Raw genomic sequence first — 6,353 nt, forward strand, 5'->3', positions numbered from 1 at the left:
CAATCGAGTCGTTTGCAAGCGACGGCACGTGGTGTGTGATGTCATCGAACGACGGCGCCGAGAATTTGGTATTCCAGTGCTTCCAGACGAGCCGCGCGTGAACGATCGTGTCGTTTGACCGATGCGCACGCTTGTTCAGCGGGGAGAGCTGAGCAGAAGGGAACGTGAAAAAGGGCAACTTTCAACACGAACCACCAGAAGACGACTGCCGCCTGGTTCTGACCCTCATAAGCTAGAAACGTGTGTAATGATTTTTTTTCGTTTTGCTACATTCTATAGTGGCTTCCCGCTCTAGCAAATTTTTCCACGGCTGACAGTGAATACATGCAGTGAAAAGCAGTCGGAGGTGCGAAAGGCAAAGGCAAAGGAACCACTGACAACTTCCCAATCCGTTGAGCAGCTACCACATGTAGCTCCGGACCACCGATGGTGTCGGTAGGCGAAGCGATCGAGGCGGCGGGAACGATACCTGCCACTTTTGGTATTTCGGGTTACGTCTAACGATCGCGCGCTTGGGTTATTTACTATCGTTCAGCCCGTCGACGTGTTCAACGTCACTGTCACGCGCATCCCAGATGACGACGACAAAGCGATTGCACGAGCGCGTTCGCAAATATAACTTTGTGCATTTGAGATAAAAGCAAACATAGGCAATAAAAGACGACGCAAAAAAAAAAAAAAGAAACAAGCTGTGCTTGTTTTTCTTTTTTCGTATAATTTCCTCTATCTGCGATGAATTCACCGGTACGCGCTTCACGTCCCACCTCAGAGCAGTTTCACATTGTGCTCGACTATGTGGGGGAGCACCGTAATCTCTTTACGGGTGCGCTGTCCGCTGGCTACACATCGCAAGACAGAAATAGGGAGTGATGCGTGCTGGCTACACGTTTGAACGCCAGCGGTGGTGCAGTGAAACCCGTTGAGAGGTGGAGAAAGGTGCGTAAATTAATATCAGATACGAAACACCAACAAAAATCTCAAAATTCGCGGCAGCAGTGACGACTGCAATATCCCCGTCATCGGCCCTTGGGACACCGCGGCCCACTCCAGGGCGACCTTACGTCATGTAGTTGACCCCACCAGCGCTCTCGGACATTTCCACCATCACGATCACATGACGAAAACCCGAGACTGGGAAAAAGACGAAAAACAGACGACACAACACAAAGTCTCAAAATTGAGACTTTGTGTTGTGTCGTCTGTTTTTCGTCTTTTTCCCAGTCTCGGGTTTTCGTCATGGATCTTAGCCACCAGCTCGCTTGCTTCTTAACCATTTTATCTGTATCACGATCACGTTCAGCATCGCCATCGCCGCTCCGATCATTCCCGTCATCTCTCATCGTCATTACTCATCATTGTCACCACTCACATTAGAACCCCTAGCTATGGGGTAGCTTTCCACTCATAGAGTGGAAAAACGCCCCCCTGCATCATCAGAATATATATGTTGTTTTTGTTGCAATATCCCACTACTTGATTGAAGTTGTGTTCAATGGGAACTTTAGGCGTGGACCAACTGGAAAAGCGCCACCAAAGCCAAGGCAGCTCGCATCTCACATCACACGCGGGAGACGGGAAGAGGTCCCCCACCGAAAGAATCGCTCTCTGAGCTGGAGGAGCGGCTCGCCTCTGTGATTGGGCAAGTGGCGACGATCGGGATGCAGGAGACTCGGGATACGGGCACTGCCGGCCTCGGAGTCCGCATCAACGATGATTTATATGGCACCGCCCGAGGCAGCTTCTGCCTCACAGAGCGATGAAGGCAGGTCGACGTGCACATAGGTTCCGACCGCGTTGGCCTCGATAGCAGCCACGCGAAGTAACTTGCAGCCATCTCCGTTGAATGCTCTGGCTACTCGACAGGCCAAACGACTGGGTCCGAGAAATCGCTCGTGCACCGACACTCAGCCGATAGCATCGTTCACAAGCGACACGTTTAGAAGGCAAGGAAATACCAAATTCTCGGTGCCGTCGATACGTGACATCACGCATCACGTGCCATCGGTTGCAAACAGCTCGATTGCTCGTGCGGTGCACCTCGTGATTCAAGCACGCTATCGTTAGACGCGCCGTCGGAATATCAAAAGTTGCATGGGTCGTTCCCACAAGGTCGATCGAGAGCCAGCGATTCTCGCCTACCGACATTGTCGGTCACGCGCAATCGGTAGCTCGGAATAGGGCCCCTGGTTCGTCACCCGTCGTAGGACGTTTCGACGTTGGCTATGCCCACGGGGTCCCCTGCATAAATGCCCTTCTGTCACGCCACTGAGGTGACTTCGGTTCAAATTCTGTCACACAGTAAATAATTTTACACCTTTATTCGCTCAAAACAGGCGTATTCTTATAAAAACACCCTTTTCTATCCCGCAAACTGCAGCAAATGGTGTAAAAAGAGCATTACTTAAATTGCAATATCGACGTGCACCACGTTTTATCCCATGTCGATCATTAAGGGTGTAATCTGAGGCGTTGAAAGAGGTGCTTACGTCCTATACACATTTTTTACACCTCATTTGAACTGTGAATATGGTGTTGAAAATGGTGTTTTAATTCGTGAAAGAAAAATTATACTGGTTTCACGGCTGCACTCAGAAGTTACTCACATTAAAAACGGTAAGTTTAGTTAAAAACATAGTATTTGACAGGGAAGGATGTCAGGAATTTAGATGGTATCCTTGACCCGTTGCGGCGTACGTTTCAATTGCAATGACGAATTCCCATCACCGTTACAGACGTTTTCCGAGCTACTACACTTACCGAACATGCCCCCAACAAGTTTTATTTCAGTATATGATTCACCCAATAGGCAATACGCCTCAGGCACAGACTAAAGGTGGCGCTTTGCGTGGCCACTTAGCGGTGGGAAAGGGAACTTTTTGTGTGAGTCGTCCGATATCGGAACCAGTCAAAAGTGTATGTGGCGGGCGTCATGCAAATCAAAAATGTGCGAATCGACTGTGTAATTTTGCCGGTTTCAATCGCTTGAAAGTGCGAACGACTAATTTCTGTCCTCAGCGGCAAAAAAGGCATAAGACGATGTGCAGAAGCAGGTTTGTCAGCGTTCTTACAATTTTTTTAGCTTTTCTTCCTGCGCACCGCAGCTGTGTGTGTTTTCTTTTATACCTTTTACAGTAACTTTGCAAAGGTTGCACCCACACACCCACACCAAAAGGACACAGAAGTCTCATTACCTGAGTGGGACAAAGCGACAAGATCCAAGCTAGTTGGAAGTTCATTTCTGAATTGAGAACACACATCACGAACGATATACGGTCTCATTACGGCAATCAATTAGAATCACTGGCCTAAAAAAGACAGATAGAATTCACGGAGTAGCTTATTTTGTGACACGTACGTTTGACGGCCTACACCCGTCTTCTTCTCCTGTCCACTTCGTGTGGATTTGGCGGGAAAGCGATTACACTTGCTGTACCGGTTGTATGGAGCGCATTGCGACTGTTTTGTTTTATTTTGTCTCCATGGGTGACGCGTGACGTAAAGCGACGCTGCCGAGGGGTTCTCTTTCCCTTTCCCCTCTGTTCTCTCCCCGCTTTGGCGGTTCTGGATTTTCGTTCGCATGCAGTGAAATAAATAAAACGCGGAAGCGTTGGCTCTTTCTGTTGCACAAGGTGCTTTATTTTTCGGGATTGGTATTTCCAAATCACACATATGCAGTCTTCATCTGCGCCAAACACGAACTTGACATGAACATTGTTTCTGAAGCTCGAGTAATATGCCGAAGCAACTTCACATTCACTGTTAGCTGATGTCTCAAGTGGAAGACTTCACAGTAGATCAGTAAATTGACTGCACAGGCACACACATTCACAAATCCAGCATGACAGGAAACATGTCCATATCCCTTTGCTGCTTGTATAGTGTCACATGTCAAGGCTGACCCGTCACAAAGGAACCTGTGCAGCTGCTAAGCCAAAAGATGATGTTCCAACCACTCAGAGTGGCATATCCATTCTATTGCGTCCATGCCGATGCTTTTCTGAAGCAGATATGAGTTGAGCAGTACCTAGTTGATACCTGAGCAAGAAAGACCAGAACAGGGATCAGAAAACGTGAAAACTAAAAATTATAGCGGCCGAAATGCTGAATATATGCCACAGGTGCGGTGTTATGCTATGCTAAGCGGCAGAATGGAATAGGAACTGACTTACCTGCCATCGAGTGGAAAAACACAGTATTGATCCTCCTTGAATCGTTGTCGCGCCAAGCAAGCGAAGCAGACCTGCGCCTTCCACTTATCTATCACTGAATTTACTTGCAGAAGTATCCAAGGGGATTCGAGTTTTGCAGAGTCGGTATCGACGGGCACTAAAAGCCATCCAAAGCGGTACCGGCAAAGATGCTTTGCGTGCGTCCCTGCTGCACCATATTTCGAAACTTTACGGCGAACTGCTCCGGGACCCCAGACACGGCGGTGCCCGCTTTCCCGCGCCACGGAAAGGTTATAATTTCAAACCGACCAATGAGCGCTCGCATACCAGGGGAGCGGCCGCAGGAGCCAATGGGATGCTCTCGGTAGAGAACTCGCGCTTCCACGTCAAAATTTTGACGTTTCATGACGTTTGATGACGCGAAAGGCTCGCAGCGCCTCACTTTAGTCCGCAAAGGAGCTCGCGAGTTTCATCCCCTTGGTGTAATCCTGAAGGCAACAGAGCTTTCAGTCTCGCGGGTCAGAAAACCTGCTCCCCTCGTCTGCCAGACTCCAACGTCATGTGAATCGCCAATACTGAGGCGTGTGCCTTGTTTTTCTTTCTTTCTTTTTGCACCAACGCCCTTTCTGCGTCTCGATGAAGATGAGCGAGTGAGCTGCGTGGCACGCGCAAATGGAATAACAGTTCTATCCCTCCTCTGTCCTTAAAGGGACTATCGCATCCATCCCGGTCGATACCGAAACGTTAGTACCACAATACTTCTCGGATCTCTGACAAGAGTAGCGAAGTGAATAGGTTGCGTCTATGCTGGGCAATCTAATGAAATACATCGAAAGAGCAGACGACGGACTATGAAGTCCCTCTCCACCAGCTCTCCACAAAGCCTTGAAAACGTCACGCCTATAACAGAGCCAATGAGAGCGCGTCTTCCCGCACAGCTGATCGGTTAAGTCAGCGAGCATCTGAAATCCGAGGCGGCGATCAGACAGCCAGCGTCATGTCGGAATCGTCGGAATACCAAAGTGACGTCGCGTCGCTTCCAAGCGATTCTGGGGATTACAGCGTTTCAGAAATCGTGCTAGATGACGACCCTTACTTCACAGACCATCTACCACTTGACCCTGCTGCAAGTGAAGGCGCAGGCAGTGAAAACGAACCGTCCGATGGCGGCGACACTTTCAGGTAAGCCTATCGTATCCGATCGCTCATGATGATTGTGGACTGTCGGGCATTTTGACAATTGTCCACTTGGAAATGACATGCCCCTGCACCCGCTGTACTCCAGTGGAACCTGACGAACACCGGGTGTCGGCTGCCTCTGAAAGTGTTGGACAGTTGTATCGCCGATCACCTGCTCTTCAATGACGTTTTGTCTGCGGAGGGAGCCCGCTGGTTTACGCACCCATCTTTTGTCGTGATGACCGCCGCGCATTCTTGAGCAACTTGACAGTAGGTACAGTGTCAAAAAAACTTCTCATACGTCGTAAATGGCATGATTTCATTCCCATTTCATCTCGAGCAGATGGATAACGCATTACTAAAAGTTTGCTGCTCTTAGTCAAAGAAATCAATACTTTTCCTCTTTATTTTTGTTTCACACAGGCGCCACCGATTCACTGCGTGTTGCTCAAGCAGTTCGCTCTCATGGGGTTAGTCTACCGCAACTCCAAGTGCCCGTCTTCACTGGTGAGCTCCGTGAATGGCAGAGGTTCTGGGAACACTTCAAAGCAACTATCCACAGACGTCAGTACCTCTCCGACATAGAGAAATCCCAATATCTGAAGATCTACTTGAGTGCGTCTGCAAGGCGTGCAGTCGAATGGATTCGCCTTCATGAAAACATCTACCCGATGGCGACGAGCGTGCTCACCGAGCGGTTTGTAGCAGTGGCCGATTACCGACGCTCTTGACGATGAACATATAGATAGCCTTCTTGCCATCGCGCCTATCCCATGTTCATCTCAATAATTCGGCTCCGGGACCTCTGCGAACAGATACGGTTCCGCACGAGCTGCCTCGAGAGTCTTGGAATTCCTGCAGCGGAATACGCAGTAGTTCTCCATCGTGTCCTCATAGGTTTCCCACAGGAAGATATCGATGTTCCTTACCGACAGCGCATGAAGACACAAGACAAACAGGATTCAACATCCAGTTCCGCATTAGTATCTCGTGCGGAAGAAGTAA

The sequence above is a fragment of the Ornithodoros turicata genome, chromosome 4, assembly GCF_037126465.1.
Source record: "Ornithodoros turicata isolate Travis chromosome 4, ASM3712646v1, whole genome shotgun sequence".
Taxonomy (NCBI): domain Eukaryota; kingdom Metazoa; phylum Arthropoda; class Arachnida; order Ixodida; family Argasidae; genus Ornithodoros; species Ornithodoros turicata.